This window comes from Rattus rattus, chromosome 2, assembly GCF_011064425.1.
Source record: "Rattus rattus isolate New Zealand chromosome 2, Rrattus_CSIRO_v1, whole genome shotgun sequence".
NCBI classification, from domain to species: domain Eukaryota; kingdom Metazoa; phylum Chordata; class Mammalia; order Rodentia; family Muridae; genus Rattus; species Rattus rattus.
Window position 1 is genome coordinate 108,009,655 of NC_046155.1, and position 17,545 is coordinate 108,027,199.

At 40.4% G+C, this 17,545-nt stretch overlaps 1 pseudogene; it reads left to right on the forward strand.

The window, feature by feature from the left end:
- Positions 1-1,638: 1,638 nt before the first annotated feature.
- Positions 1,639-3,623, forward strand: LOC116893205 (annotated as a pseudogene).
- Positions 3,624-17,545: the final 13,922 nt, after the last annotated feature.

The following is a 17,545-nucleotide window of genomic DNA, read 5'->3' on the forward strand; positions in this document are numbered from 1 at the left end:
TGTGAGGTGAAATCTCAGGGTTGTTTTGATTTGCATTTCCCTTATGACTAACGATGTTGAACATTTCTTTAGGTGTTTCTCAGCCATTCGGCATTCCTCAGCTGTGAATTCTCTGTTTAGCTCTGAACCCCATTTTTAATAGGGTTATTTGCCTCCCTGCTGTCTAACTTCTTCAGTTCTTTGTATATTTTGGATATAAGCCCTCTATCTGTTGTAGGATTGGTAAAGATCTTTTCCCAATCTGTTGGTTGCCGTTTTGTCCTAACCACAGTGTCCTTTGCCTTACAGAAGCTTTGCAGTTTTATGAGATCCCATTTGTCGATTCTTGATCTTAGAGCATAAGCCATGGGTGAAACCTGAGTTTTTGATCTTAGCCATTCTCACTGGTGTGAGGTGAAATCTCAGGGTTGTTTTGATTTGCATTTTTCCCTTATGACTAAAGATGTTGAACATTTCTTTAGGTGTTTCTCAGTCATTCGGCATTCCTCAGCTGTGAATTCTTTGTTTAGCTCTGAACCCCATTTTTTAATAGGGTTATTTGTCTCCCTGCGGTCTAACTTCTTGAGTTCTTTGTATATTTTGGATATAAGGCCTCTATCTGTTGTAGGATTGGTAAAGATCTTTTCCAAATCTGTTGGTTGCCATTTTGTCCTAACCACAGTGTCCTTTGCCTTACAGAAGCTTTGCAGTTTTATGAGATCCCATTTGTCGATTCTTGATCTTAGAGCATAACCCATTGGTGTTTTGTTCAGGAAATTTTTTCCAGTGCCCATGTGTTCCAGATGCTTCCCTAGTTTTTCTTCTATTAGTTTGAGTGTATCTGGTTTGATGTGGAGGTCCTTGATCCACTTGGACTTAAGCTTTGTACAGGGTGATCTGCATTCTTCTACATGTTGACCTCCAGTTGAACCAGCACCATTTGCTGAAAATGCTATCTTTTTTCCATTGGATGGTTTTGGCTCCTTTGTCAAAAATCAAGTGCCCATAGGTGTGTGGGTTCATTTCTGGGTCTTCAATTCTGTTCCATTGGTCTATCTGTCTGTCTCTGTACCAATACCATGCAGTTTTTATCACTATTGCTCTGTAATACTGCTTGAGTTCAGGGATAGTGATTCCCCCTGAAGTCCTTTTATTGTTGAGGATAGTTTTAGCTATCCTGGGTTTTTTGTTATTCCAGATGAATTTGCAAATTATTCTGTCTAACTCTTTGAAGAAATGGATTGGTATTTTGATGGGGATTGCATTGAATCTGTAGATCGCTTTTGGTAAAAATGGCCATTCTTACTATATTAATCCTGCCAATCCATGAGCATGGGAGATCTTTCCATCTTCTGAGGTCTTCTTCAATTTCTTTCTTCAGAGTCTTGAAGTTCTTATTGTACAGATCTTTTACTTGCTTGGTTAAAGTCACACCAAGGTATTTTATATTATTTGGGTCTATTATGAAGGGTGTCGTTTCCCTAATTTCTTTCTCGGCTTGTTTCTCTTTTGTGTAGAGGAAGGCTACTGGTTTATTTGAGTTAATTTTATACCCAGCCACTTTTAAGAACAATAATTTTAGTTCATTGAATATGGAGCCAGCTCTCAGGTATTTGTGTGGTCTCTAGTCAACAAAACTGAGCCTACATGCAAGAAACCATGTCTAAGGGACCTGTAGTTGGCAATGATCTTGACACCACCTACTCCCATGTGGGTGTCTTCCAGCATGGAAAGGTGGAAATACTTGCCAATGACCAGGGTAACTGCACCACACCAAGCTATGTTGCTTTCACTGACACGGAATGATTAAATGGGGATGCGGCCAAGAATCAGGTTGCAATGAACCCCACCAACACAGTTTTTTGATGCCAAACATCTGACAGATGTAGGTTTGATGATGCTGTTGTTCAGTCTGACATGAAGCACTGGTCCTTCATGGTAGTGAATGATGCAGGCTTAAGGTCCAAGTTGAATATAAAGGGGAGACAAAAAGTTTTCACCCTGGGGAAGTGTCCTCAATAGTTCTGTCAAAGATGAAGGAAACTGCAGAAGCTTACCTAGGAAAGACTGTTATCAATGCCATCATCACAGTGCCAGCTTTCTTCAATGACTCTCAGCAGCAGGCAATGAAAGATGCTGAAACTGTTGCTGGCCTCAATGTACTTCGAATTATCAATGAGCCAACTGCTGCTGCTATTGCTTATGGTTTAGATAAGAAGGTCAGAGCTGAAAGGAATGTGTTGATTTTTTACTTGGGAGGTGGCACTTTTGATGTGTCAATCCTCACTATGGAGGATGGAATTTTTGAAATCAAATCAACAACTGGAAACACCCACTTGGGTGGAGAAGACTTTGACAAGCAAGTGGTCAGCCATTTTATTACTGAGCTTAAGTGAAAACACACGAAAGACATCAGTGAGAACAACAGAGTTGTCTAGCATCTCCGCACAGCCTGTGAGCCAGCCAAGCGCACCCTCTCGTCCAGCACCCAGACCAGTATTGAGATTGAGTCTCTCTGTGAGAGAATTGACTTCTACACCTCCATTACCCGTGCTCAGTTTGAAGAATTGAATGCTGACCTGTTACATGGCACACTGGACCCTATAGAGAAGGTCCTTCGAGATGCCAAACTAGACAAGTCACATATCCATGATATTGTCCTGGTGGGTGGTTCTACCAGAATCCTCAAGTTTCAGAAACTTCTGCAAGACTTCTTCAATGGAAAATAACTGAATAAGAGCATTAACCCAATGAAGCTTTTGCCTATGGTACAGCTGTCTAGGCAGCCATTCTATCTACAGACAAGTCTGAGAATGTTCAGGGTTTGCTGCTCTTTGATGTCACTCCTCTTTCCCTTGGGACTGAAATTGCTGGTGGAGTCATGACTGTCCTCATCAAGCATAGTACTACCATTCCCACCAAGCAGACGCAGACTTTCACCACCTACTCTGACAACCAGCCAGGTGTACTCATCCAGGTGTATGAAGGTGAAAGGGCAATGACCAAGGACAACAACCTGCTTGGGAGGTTTGAGTTCACAGGCATTCCTCCAGCATCCCGTGGGTTCCTCAGATCGAGGCTACTTTTGACATTGATGCCAATGGAATCTTCAATGTTTCTGCTGTAGATAAGCGCACAGGAAAGGAGAACAAGTTCACCATCACCAATGACAAGGGCCACTTGAGTAAGGAGGATATTGAGCGAATGATCCAAGAAGCTGAGAAGTACAAGGCTGAGGATGAGATAAGGTTTCCTCCAAGAATTCACTGGAGTCTTATGCCTTCAACATGAAAGCAACTGTTGAAGATGAGAAACTTCAAGTCAAGATCAATGATGAGGACAAACAAGATTTTTGACAAGTGCAATGAAGTCATCAGCTGGCTGGATAAGAACCAGACTACAGAGTAAGAAGAATTTGAGCATCAGCAGAAAGAACTGAGAAAGTCTGCAACCCTCTTATTACCAAGCTGTACCAGAGTGCGGGTAGCATGTCTGGAGAAATGCCTGGTGACTTCCCTGGTGGAGGAGCTCCTCCATCTGGTGGTGCTTCTTCAGGCCCCACCATTGAAGAAGTGGATAAAGTCAGTACAAGTAGAGGGTATAGAATTGTTCCACAGAGACCCAAAACATGTAACATGGAATAATAAAACTATTTAAATTGGCACTAAAAAAAACAATAGTTTTAAAGATAATTATTAGCTGGCAAATCTATCTAAAAGGAACTATCCACATACAATGGGATTTCTCTGAATTACAAATTAGGAAGCATAGAGAAGAGGGAAAATTCTTTTGTAATTTGCGGTATTTTCTTTTCCTTTTATGATTTATATTCAAGATATTTGTTGCATTGAAATGAAGTGGATGAGTGAGTCTGCACCATCAAAAATACTTAATAGATGATCTCCCCCATAAAAAAGACAGAAGACATACTTTCATGCTTTCTCCCCAAGCAGTCTGCATAGAATTTCCAGCATCATGAAAGCTAGACAACAGACAAAGAAGCTTCCTAGTCAGTAACAGAAGGATCTCTCCATGTTCAGTGAGCAAAAAATGTCTTGCCTTTAGCAACAGAGTCTTATCATCAAGTTCTAGTGACCATCCAAGAGCAATGGCAATGGTTTATATTGTTTTCAAGGACTCTGGACTCTCCTGACCAACAGTTTGAAGTGAGGTACCCAACATCTCCTCACAGAGGGCTCAGAAACAACACAGACAGGAAGAAGGAAAGACAGTAAGAGCCAGAGATCAGAGAGAACTGCTGAAAATAGTATTTTGTGAACATGATGGGGCCATTGCACAGATATTGAACAGCTATGGTTACCTGCACAAGACATACACAAGACCAAGCCAATCAACACTCCAGAATCACTCTAGAGTCAGAAGGGCCTCAAGAGGCCTCATCCCTATCTGAGGCATTATTGACATTTTCTCAGGGGATGGTCTATATAGATTGCCCATTTTCCAGTGGATAGCCCTATACCTGTGTTTGTATGGGAAACACTAATTGAACTCAGTGGATTATAAAGAAAACAGAAGGGTGTAAATTTGGAAAGAGAACATCAAAAGAAGGTCAGAAAGAAATTGAGTGGATGAGGATAACTATGATCAAAATCCATTGTATGAAATTCTCAACAAATATATAAATAAAATTAAATTCTTAAAGACAGAAATGCACAAAATAAAAAGAAAAATAACTACAAAATATTATTTTCATGTAATATTAAAATATAATTTTCAGGTAATATTAACTTCAAGAATTTCAGACTTTGGATATAGTGATCAAAAGCAAACAAAGAAAATGCTGAGATGTCATAACCATGTTGTAACAAGGTCCTGAAATAGAAAATCTTTAAGACAGAAATACTATCAAGATAGTCCTCAATTTCAGACAATGTCAATAGCACAAACCATGTATTCTCTATGGGTCAGGAAATATGGGTATACTATATGGATTAACTCATTGACCCCTCTTTCTTATGAGAATATTTCTATTATCCTTATTTTGGGGTGAGGAAACTAACATATAGAGAGGAAAAATGCTTACAGAACTGGTCACATTATGAGTCACATTTTGAACATAAGAAATTTGAGGGCCAGGATAGCAAAAACTACTCTTAACAATAAAAGAATTTCTGGGGAAATGACCATCCCTGATCCTCAATCTGTATTGCAGAGCAATAGTGATTTAAAAACTGCATGGTATTGATACAGAAACAGGCAGGTAGATCACTGGAATAGAATTGAAGACCCAGAAATGAAACCACACACCAATGGTCACTTGATCTTTGACAAAGGAGCTAAAACCATCCAATGGGAAAAAAAGATAGCATTTTCAACAAATGGTGCTGGTTCAACTGGAAGTCAGCATATAGAAGAATGCAAATTGACCCATTCTTATGACCCTGTACAAAGCTTAAGTCCAAGTGGATCAAGGACCTCCACATCAAACCAGATACACTCAGACTAATAGAAGTAGAAGTGGGGAAGAGTCTCAATCACATGAGCACTGGGGAAAATTTCCTGAACAAAACAGCAGTGGCTTATGCTCTAAGATCAAGAATCGACAAATGGGACCTCGTAAAACTACAAAGCTTCTGTAAGGCAAAGGACACTGTCATTAGGACAAAATGGCAACCAACAGATTGGGAAAAGATCTTTATCAATCCTACATCCAATAGAGGACTAATATCAAAAGTATACAAAGAGCTCAAAAAGTTAGACTCCAGAGAACCAAATAACACTATTAAAAATTGGAGTACAGAACTGAACAAAGAATTCTCTGAGGAATATTGAATGGCTGAGAAGTACCTAAAGAAATGTTCAACATCATTAGTCATCAGGGAAATGCAAATCAAAACAACCCTGAGATTCCACCTCACACCAGTCAGAATGTCTAAGATAAAATCCTCAGGTGACAACAGACGCTGGTAAAGATGTGGAGAAAGAGGAACACTCCTCCATTGTTGGTGGGATTGCAAACTGGTACAACCAACTCTGGAAATCAGTCTGAATGTTTCTCAGAAAATTAGACATTGCAACCTAAGGACCCAGTTATACCTCTCCTGGGCTTATACCCAAATGATACTCTAACATACAACAAAGACACATACTCCACTATGTTCATAGAAACCTTATTTATAATAGCCAGAAGCTGGAAAAAAACCAGATGCCCTTCAACAGAGGAATCGATACAGAAAATGTGGTACATCTACACAATAGAGTACTACTCAGCTATCAAAAACAATGTCTTCATGAAATTCTTAGGCAAATGGATGGAACTAGAAAATATCATCCTGTGTGAGGTAACCCAATCACAAAAAACCACACATGGTATGCACTCACTGATAAGTGGATATTAGCCCAAAGGCTTGAATTACAATCCATAGACCTCATAAAGCTCAAGAAAATGATGAGCAAAGTGCAGATGCTTCAGTCCTTCTTAAAGGAGAGAACAAAATATTCATAGGAGGGATATGGAGACAAAGTTTGGAGCAGAGACTGAAGGAATGGCCTTTCAGAGTCTGCTCCACCTAGGTATACAGCCCATTTACATACAGCCACCAAAACTAGATAATATTGATGAAGCCAAGAAGTGCATGCTGACAGGAGGCTGATATAGCTGTCTCCTGAGAAACACAGCCAGAGCATGTCAAATACAGAGGCGAATGCTAGCAGCAAACCATTGAACTGAGAACAGGGGGCCCCATTGGAGGAATTAGAGAAAGGATTGAAGGAGATGAAGGGGCTTGAAACCCCATAAGAACAACAATATGAACCAACCAGAGCTCCCAAGGACTAAACCACTATCCAAAGATTATACATGGACTGACCCATGACTCCAGCTACATATGTAGCAAAGGATGGCCTTGTTAGGCACCAATGGGAGGAGAAGACTTTGGTCCTGCCAAGGCTGGACCTCCCAGTGCAGGGGACTATCAGGGGGAGGCAGGAGGGAGGGTGGTTTCTCTTTCTCGTTTTCTCTTTTCTAAGCCTTCTCTGACCTTTTTCATGCTCTCTTTAACCCTATTCTAGGACACAGGAATTATCTAAGTACTCTCTTTCACAAACCATAATTCACTGTGATTGCTCAAAGTTGGGAAATTAAAGGTAAAAAGTCAATCAGAAATAAGTACACTTGTTAGCATGTATGGTTTATGTAAAAGGGGGAGGGCTGACAATTGTTCTTTCTGATTAACCTCTGACTCTTAAAGACAGTGTGGGTCAAAATTAAAATAGTCAGATAAACTTAAAACACTGCTCCATTTTGAATAAATGTGGAAGTTTAAAAATTGAATGAATCTATATTATTGTAAATGTTTACCATGAAATACCACAGAAGGGATGCCATCAGGCAGGGAATTACAATTTTAACTGATATTAAACATCTTAAATAATTTGGAGAAACCTCAGCATTGAATTATAACCATAAGAAAAAAATAAAGATATAAATAGGTATCCCCTGCATGTTATGTAAGAAATAAGCAAACCCCAAGTTCAGTACAATACAGTATCAACGACTGAAAGTTAAACAATATGTTGATACATAGAAGGAAAAGATAACATGTTGACTGCCATTGTTGAAATTTCCAAAATAATTCCAATAGACAATTCAATTTGTGTTCTTGCAACAATCATAATTGCATTATCCAAAAAGCCAAACCCTACCATAGGTATCTCATTGTGGACGAATACATATATCAGCTGTCCTGGAGTGGGTGGTAGAGCTTCCAATTTTTTTTTGTGTGATGGCAATGGATTTGAAGCGGTGCAGCTCTTTGAGCAAGCAGCTCCTCTCGGTGGAGTACAGATAGATGAAGTTGTGTTTCAGGGAATTTTGACAGACCTGGGAGTCCTAGGGACTGCACTGTCCTGGCCCTGCCCAGGATCACACACAAAACCTGTAGCTCCAGCACCAGGGCAGCTCTAGTTGGACTGTCAGGGAGAGCACTGAGCTTGCTCAGAGCCTAAGGAGCCCAGTGTCCTGAAGGAAGAACCTCCTAGGGGGTTGGCATTTTCAAAAGCTAGCTGTTTAATAAAAGGTTCATTAGGCTCTTGGACACCAAATAAGCTGTCTCTGCCAAGAGACCAGGGGAGAAAAGCATTTGAGCCTCTAGAATGTTGAAGGGAGGCTCGCCCACAGGGGTGTGATCTGATTGAAGCCTTGGGTATTAGAGAGTAAGCTATAGTCAGAGATATCGGCTCACCTGGGGCTATAAGGACTCTTTCCACTGCCATTCCTGAGGCAGGAGTCACAGTTGAGCTGGGCTTCCTGCCTCTTACATCAAATAAAGAGATTGCTAATACTGGAGCACAGACATTTAATAGAACTACAGCCCTCCCCATGCCTCTGAATTCCAGGACTTCAGTAGCAGTCCTTCACCAAGCTATCTCACTGGGTTAGAGGTCCATGGGGAAAAAAAAAAAACATTGATCCTGACCTTGGCCACAGCCTCCAGTTGGACTAAGCTCAAGAGCCCATGCCAAGACTGTCTCCTGATATCATCCTAAGGTACACACAGCCAAAGCCTGTTCTGAATTCTGTCTGGCAAAACAAAGTTCCTCTCAGTTTGCTGCAGACTATGGGACTACTTTAAGGGCTCCCCTGCCCCCTAACCTGTGGCATTTTGACCACAGGGGCAGGAACTGGCTGTTGTGGGAAGAATAAGAGGCCAGTAACTGGACAGTGACTGGAATTTTTTCAGGACCAAAGTCTCATAATAGTCTTTAAAACAATCACTAACTCTGTGCTATCATTTTGCATCAATTATTCCCTCCTGGGGGAACTACAGACAAATATTTCCCACTGAGTCTAAGAATTTCTTTAAATCTTTTTTCTTTTTTTTTTGTTTGTTTGTTTTTTGTTTTTGACTTTTAGCAATGACTGATATTTATTTTTTTATTAACTTGAATATTTCTTATATACATTTCGAGTGTTATTCCCTTTCCCGGTTTCCGGGCAAACATCCCCCTCCCCCCTCCCCTTCCTTATGGGTGTTCCCCTCCCCACCCTCCCCCCATTGCCGCCCTCCCCCAACAGTCTAGTTCACTGGGGGTTCAGTCTTAGCAGGACCCAGGGCTTCCCCTTCCACTGGTGCTCTTACTAGGAAATTCATTGCTACCTATGAGGTCAGAGTCCAGGGTCAGTCCATGTATAGTCTTTAGGTAGTGGCTTAGTCCCTGGAAGCTCTGGTTGCTTGGCATTGTTGTACATATGGGGTCTCAAGCCCCTTCAAGCTCTTCCAGTTCTTTCTCTGATTCCTTCAACGGGGGTCCCATTCTCAGTTCAGTGGTTTGCTGCTGGCATTCGCCTCTGTATTTGCTGTATTCTGGCTGTCTCTCTCAGGATCGATCTACATCCGGCTCCTGTTGGTCTGCACTTCTTTGCTTCATCCATCTTGTCTAATTGGGTGGCTGTATATGTATGGGCCACATGTGGGGCAGGCTCTGAATGGGTGTTCCTTCAGTCTCTGTTTTAATCTTTGCCTCTCTCTTCCTGCAAGGGTATTCTTGTTCCCCTTTAAAGAAGGAGGAAGTTCACATTTTGATCATCCGTCTTGAGTTTCATTTGTTCTAGGCATCTAGGTAATTCAAGCATTTGGGCTAATAGCCACTTATCAGTGAGTGCAAACCATGTATGTCTTTCTGTGATTGGGTTAGCTCACTCAGGATGATATTTTCCAGTTCCAACCATTTGCCTACTAATTTCATAAAACTCGTTGTTTTTGATAGCTGAGTAATATTCCATTGTGTAGATGTACCACATTTTCTGTATCCATTCCTCTGTTGAAGGGCATCTGGTTCTTTTCCAGCTTCTGGCTATTATAAATAAGGCTGCAATGAACATAGTGGAGCACGTGTCTTTTTTATATGTTGGGGCATCTTTTGGGTATATGCCCAGGAGAGGTATAGCTGGGTCCTCAGGCAGTTCAATGTCCAATTTTCTGAGGAACCTCCAGACTGATTTCCAGAATGGTTGTACCAGTCTGCAACCCCACCAACAATGGAGGAGTGTTCCTCTTTCTCCGCATCCTCGCCAGCATTTGCTGTCATCTGAGTTTTTGATCTTAGCCATTCTCACTGGTGTGAGGTGAAATCTCAGGGTTGTTTTGATTTGCATTTCCCTGATGACTAAAGATGTTGAACATTTCTTTAGGTGTTTCTCAGTCATTCGGCATTCCTCAGCTGTGAATTCTTTGTTTAGCTCTGAACCCCATTTTTTTTATTTATTTATTTTTTTTAACTTGAATATTTCTTATATACATTTCGAGTGTTATTCCCTTTCCCGGTTTCCGGGCAAACATCCCCCTCCCCCCTCCCCTTCCTTATGGGTGTTCCCCTCCCCACCCTCCCCCCATTGCCTCCTCCCCCAACAGTCTAGTTCACTGGGGCAAACCCCATTTTTAATAGGTTATTTGTCTCCCCTGCCTAACTTTTGAGTTCTTTGTATATTTTGGATATAAGGCCTCTATCTGTTGTAGGATTGGTAAAAGATCTTTTTCCCAATCTGTTGGTTGCCGTTTTGTCCTAAGAACAGTGTCCTTTGCCTTACGGAAGCTTTGCAGTTTTATGAGATCCCATTTGTCGATTCTTGATCTTAGAGCATAGGCCATTGGTGTTTTGTTCAGGAAATTTTCTCCAGTGCCCTTGTGTTCAGGATGCTTCACCACCTTTTCTTCTATTAGTATGAGTATATCTGGTTTGATGTGCGAACATTAAAGTAAATGGAGAGAAAACTTGAAGCAATCCCACTAAAATCAGGGACTAGACAAGGCTGCCCACTCTCTCCTACTTATTCAATATAGTTCTTGAAGTTCTAGCCAGAGCAATCAGACAACAAAAAGGAGGTCAAGGGATACAGATCGGAAAAAGAAGAAGTCAAAAATATCACTATTTGCAGATGATATGATAGTATATTTAAGTGATCCCAAAAAGTTCCACCAGAGAACTACTAAAGCTGATAAACAACTTCAGCAAAGTGGCTGGATATAAAATTAACTCAAATAAACCAGTAGCCTTCCTCTACACAAAAGAGAAACAAGCCGAGAAAGAAATTAGGGAAACGACACCCTTCATAATAGACCCAAATAATATAAAGTACCTTGGTGTGACTTTAACCAAGCAAGTAAAAGATTTGTACAACAAGAACTTCAAGACTCTGAAGAAAGAAATTGAAGAAGACCTCAGAAGATGGAAAGATCTCCCATGCTCATGGATTGGCAGGATTAATATAGTAAAAATGGCCATTTTACCAAAAGCGATCTACAGATTCAATGCAATCCCCATCAAAAAATACCAATCCAATTCTTCAAAGAGTTAGACAGAACAATTTGCAAATTCATCTGGAATAACAAAACCCAGGATAGCTAAAACTATCCTCAACAATAAAAAGAACTTCAGGGGAATCGCTATCCCTGAACTCAAGCAGTATTACAGAGCAATAGTGATAAAAACTGCATGGTATTGGTACAGAGACAGACAGATAGACCAATGGAATAGAATTGAAGACCCAGAAATGAACCCACACACCTATGGTCACTTGATTTTTGACAAAGGAGCCAAACCATCCAATGGAAAAAGATAGCATTTTCAGCAAATGGTGCTGGTTCAACTGAGGTCAACATGTGAAGAATGCAGATTGATCCATGCTTATCACGCTGTACAAAGCTTAAGTCCAAGTGGATCAAGGACTCCACATCAAACCAGACACACTCAAACTAATAGAAGAAAAACTAGGAAGCATCTGGAACACACATGGGCACTGGAAAAATTTCCTGAACAAAACACCAATGGCTTATGCTCTAAGATCAAGAATCGACAAATGGGATCTCATAAAACTACAAAGCTTCTGGAAGGCAAAAGGACACTGTGGTTAGGACAAAACGGCAACCAACAGATTGGGAAAAGATCTTTTTACCAATCCTACAACAGATAGAGGCCTTTATATCCAAAATATACAAAGAACTCAAAAAGTTAGACCAGGGGAGACAAATAACCCTATTAAAAATGGGGTTCAGAGCTAAACAAAGAATTCACAGCTGAGGAATGCCGAATGGCTGAGAAACACCTAAATCTTTTTTCTTAACCATATTCCACGTGTCTTGAATGACTCCCTGAGTCCTGTCACAAAAGGTGACTATAGAATGCTTGTCCCATCACTCACCACTGAGATCTGTGTCATCCAGGGAGAAACATACCAAGCGGCTGAACCGAGGTCAGGCATTTCATGGTAGCCAGAAGAGGGAGGAGTAAAGGCTCTGAGGAAGGACAACAGGCATGTCTGTTCATGGGGGATGACATTCTCCACCAGGAGACCCCCCAAACAGCACACATTGAGCTCCAGTTTTTCTTCCTATGGGCTTCAGCTCCTTCAGTCCTTTCTCTAGTTCCTCCATTGGGGTCCCCATGCTCAGTCCCGTGGTTAGCTGCAAGCACCCTCATCTGTATCAGTAAGGCTCTGGAGGAGCCTCTCAGGAGACATCCACATCAAGCTCCTGTCAGCAAGCACTTCTTGGCACCAGCAATGGTGACTGGGTTGGGTGGCTGCATATGGGATGGATCCCGAGGTGGGGCAGTCTCTGAGTGACCTTTTCTTGAGTCCCTGCTCCAGTCTTTGACCCTGTATTTTCTCCCATAAGTATTTTGCTGTCCCTTCATAGAAGGACTGAAACATCTACATTTAGGTCTTCCTTCTTCTTGAACTTCATATGATCTATGAATTGTTTCTTGACTATTCCGAGCTTTTGGGCTAATATCCACTTATCAGTGAGTGTATTCCATGTGTGTTCTTTTGCTATCCTTGATATTTTGCTTTTCCAAATAAATTTGCAAATTGCTTTCTAATTCTATGAAGAATTTGGTTGGACTTTTGATGAGGATTGCATTGAATCTGTAGATCGCTTTTGGCAAAATGGCCATTTTTACTATATTAATCCTGCCAATCCATGAACATGGAAGATATTTCCATCTTCTGAGATCTTCAGTTTCTTTCTTCAGAGACTTAAAGTTCTTGTCATATAAATATTTCACTTGCTTGGATAGAGTCACATCGAGGTATTTTATATTATTTGTGGCTACTGTGAAGGGTGTCATTTCCCTAATTTCTTTTTCAGCCTGTTTACCCTTTGAGTAGAGGAAGGCTAATGATTTGTTTGAGTTAATTTTCTATCCAATCACTGTACTGAAGTTATTTACCAGCTTTAGAATTGAATTGTATATTGAATAGCTAGGCAGAGAGAGGGCAGCCTTGTCTAGTCCCTGATTTTAGTGGAATTGCTTCAAGTTTCTCTCCTTTAGTTTGATGTTGGCTACTTGTTTGCAGTATATTGTTTTTACTATATTTAGGTATGGGCCTTGAATTCCTGACCTTTCCAAGACTTTTATCATGAAGGGGTGTTAAATTTTGTCAAATGCTTTCTCAGCATCTAATGAAATGATCATGTGGGTTTTTTTTCCTTGAGTTTGTTTATATAGTGGATTATGTTGATGGATTTCTGTATATTGAACCATCCTTGCGCCCCTGGGAAGAAGTCTACTTGATCATGGTGGATGATTGTTTTTATGTGCTCTTGGATTTAATTTTTGAGAATTTTGTTGAGTATTTTTGCATTGATATTCATGAGGGAAATTGGTCTGAAGTTTTCTTTCTTTGTTGGGTCTTTATGTGGTTTAGGTATAAGCATAATTGTGGCTTCAAAGAACGAAATGGATAGTGTTCCTTTTCTTTCTATTTTGTGGAGTAATTTGAAGAGTATTGGAATTAGGTCTTCTTCGAAAGTCTGATAGAATTCTGCACTAAACCCATCTGGTCCTGAGTTTGTTGTTGTTGTTGTTGTTGGGAGACATTTAATGACTGCTTCTATTTCTTTATGGGCTATGGGACTGTTTAGATGGCTTATGTGATCCTGATTTAACTTAGGTACCTGGTGTCTGTCTAGACAATTGTCCATTTCAACCAGATTTCCCAGTATTGGCTTTAGTTGTAGGATCTGATGTTTTTTAAATTTCCTCAGATTATGTTGTTATGACTCCCTTTTCATTTCTAATTTTGTTAATTTGGATACTGTCTCTCTGTTCTCTGATTAGTCTGGCTAAGGGTTATCTATCTTGTCGATTTTCTCAAAGAACCAGCTCCTGGGTTTGTTGATTCTTTGTATAGTTCTTTTTGTATCTACTTAGTTGATTTCAGTTCTGAGTTTGATTATTGTCTGCCATCTACTCCTATGGGGAAATTTGCCTCTTTTAGTTCTAGAGCTTTTAGGTATGCTATCAAGCTGTTAGTGTATGCTCTCTCCAATTTCATTTTACAGGCACTCAAAGCTACGAATTTTTCTCTTAGCACTGCTTTCATTGCATCCCATAGGTTTGGGTATGTTGTGCCTTCATTTTCATTAAATTCTAAAAAGTCTTTAATTTCTTTATTTCTTCTTTAACCAAGTTGTCACTGAGTCAAGCATTGGTCAACTTCCAGGTGTGTGTAATCTTTCTGCTGTTTTTGTTGTTATTGAAGGCCACCGTAGTCCATGGTGATCTGATAGGATGCATGGGATTATTTCAGTCTCCTTGTATCTATTGTGGCCTATTTTGAGACCAATTATATGGTCAGTTTTGGAGAAAGTACCATGAGGTACTGAGAAGAAGGTATATTCTTTTGTTTCAGAATGAAATGTTCAATAGATGTCTGTTAAATCCATTTAGTTCATGACTTCTGTTAGTTTCACTGTGTCCCTGTTTAGTTTCTGTTTCCATTGATGAGAGTGGTCTGTTGAAGTCTCCTACTATTATTGTGCATGGTGCAATGTATGCTTTGAGCTTTAGTAAAGTTGTTTTTATGAATATGGGTGCCTTGCATTTGGGGCATAGATATTCAGAATTGATAGTTTATCTTGGTAGATTTTTCCTTTGAAGAGTATGAAGTGTCCTTCCTTATTTTTTGTGATAACTTTTGGTTGAAAGTCAATTTTTTTTGATATTAGAATGGCTACTTCCAACTTGTTTCTTGGGACCATTTGCTTAGAAAAACTTTATTAGCCTTTTACTCTTAGGTAGTGTCTGTCTCTGTGATGTGTATTTCCAGTGTGCAGCAAAGTGCTGGGTCCTGTTTACCTATACATTCTATTAGTCTATGTCTTTTTATTGGGGAATTGAGTCCGTTGATGTTTAGAGATATTAAGGCATAGTGATTGTTTACTGTTATTTTTGCTGTTAGAGGTGGAATTATGTTTCTGTGAATCTCTTCTTTGGGGTTTGTAGCAGGAAGACTACTTTCTGGCTTTTTTCTAGGGTGTAATTTCCCTCCTTGTGTTGGAGTTTTCCATCTATTATTTTTTGTAGGCCTAGATTTGTGGAAAGATATTATGTAAATTTGGTTTTGTCATGGAATATCTTGGTTTCTCCATCTATGTTAATGGGGAGTATTATGGGATATAGTAGCCTGGACTGGCATTCGTATTCTCTTAGGGTCTGTATGACATCTGTACAGCTTCCATAGTCTCTGTTGAGAATTCTAATGTAATTCATTTTTTTCTCAATCTTTATTAAATTAGGTATTTCTTTTATACATTTCAATTGTTATTCCCTTTCCCGTTTTCCAGGCAAATATCCCCCTGATGCATTCACCTCCCCTTCTATAAGGGTGTTCCCCTCTCCATCCTCCCCCATTACCGCCCTCCCCCCAACAATGCCATTCATTGCAAGTTCAGTCTTGGCAGAACCAAGGGCTTCCCCTTCCACTGGTGCCCTTACTAGGCTACTCATTGCTACCTATGCAGTTGGAGCCCAGGGTCAGTCCATGTATAGTCTTTGGGTAGTGGCATAGTCCCTGGAAGCTCTGGTTGGTTGGCATTGTTGTTCATAAGGGGTCTCAAGCCCCTTCAAGCTCTTTCAGTCCTTTATCTGAATCCTTCAACAGGGGTCCCATTGTCAGTTCCAGGGTTTGCTCCTGGCATTCGCCTCTGTATTTGCCATATTCTGGGTGTGTCTCTCAGAAGAGATCTACATCCGGCTCCTGTCGGCCTGCACTTCTTTGCTTCATCCATCTTATCTAGTTTGGTGACTATATATGTAAGGGCCACATGTGGGGCAGACTTTGAATGGGCATTCCTTAAGTCTCTGTTCTAAACTTTGCCTCCCTATCCCTTCCCAAGGGTATACTTGTTCCCCTTTTAAAGAAGGAGTAAAGTATCTGCATATTGGTCATCCTTCCTGAGCTTCATGCTTTCTGTGAATTTAGGGTACTTTGAGCATTTGGGCTAATAGCCACTTATCAATGAGTGCATACCATGTGTGTTTTTCTGTGATTGGGGTACCTCACTCAGTATGATATTTTCCAGTTCCATTCATTTGACTATGAATTTCATAAAGTCATTGCTTTTGATAACTGAGCAGTATTCCATTGTGTAGATATACCACATTTTCTGTATCCATTCTTCTGTTGAAGGCCATCTGGGTGCTCAGGTGGGTCAATGTCCAATTTTCTGAGGAACCTCCAGACTGATTTCCAGAGTGGTTGTGCCAGTCTGCAATCCCACCAACAATGGAGGAGTGTTCCTCTTTCTCCACATCCTCACCAGCATCTGCTGTCACCTGAGTTTTTGATCTTAGCCATTCTCACTGGGGTGAGGTGAAATCTCAGGGTTGTTTTGATTTGCACTTCCCTTATGACTAAAGATGTTGAACATTTCTTTAGGTGCTTCTCAGCCATTCGACATTCCTCAGCTGTGAATTCTTTGTTTAGCTCTGAACCCCATTTTTTAATAGAGTTATTTGTCTCCCTGCGGTCTAACTTCTTGAGTTCTTTGTATATTTTGGATATAGGCCCTCTATCAGTTGTAGGACTGCTAAAGATCTTTTCCCAATTTGTTGATTGCAATTTTGTCCTAACTACAGTGTCCTTTGCCTTCCAGAAGCTTTGTAGTTTTATGAGATCCCATTTGTCGATTCTTGATCTTAGAACATAAGTCACTGATGCTTTGTTCAGGATTTTCCCCAGTGCCCATGTGTCTGAGATTCCACCCCACTTTTTCTTCTATTTGTTTGAGTGTATCTGGTTTGATGTGGAGGTCCTTGATCCACTTGGACTTAAGCTTTAAACAGGGTGATAAGCATGGATCGATCTGCATTCTTCTACATGCTGACCTCCAGTTGAACCAGCACCATTTGCTGAAAATACGATCTTTTTTCCATTGGATGGTTTTGGCTCCTTTGTCAAAAATCAGGTGCCCATAGGTGTGTGGGTTCATTTCTGGGTCTTCAATTCTGTTCTATTAGTCTATCTGTCTGTCTCTGTACAAATACCATGCACTTTTTATCACTATTGCTCTGTAATACTGCTTGAGTTCAGGGATAGTGATTCCCCCTGAAGTCCTTTTATTGTTGAGAATAGTTTTAGCTATCCTGGGTTTTTTGTTATTCCAGATGAATTTGCAAATTGTTCTGTCTAACTCTTTGAAGAATTGGATTGGTATTTTGATGGGGATTGCACTGAATCTGTAGATCACTTCTGGTAAAATGGCAATTTTTACTATATTAGTCCTGCCAATCCATGAGCATGGGAGATCTTTCCATCTTC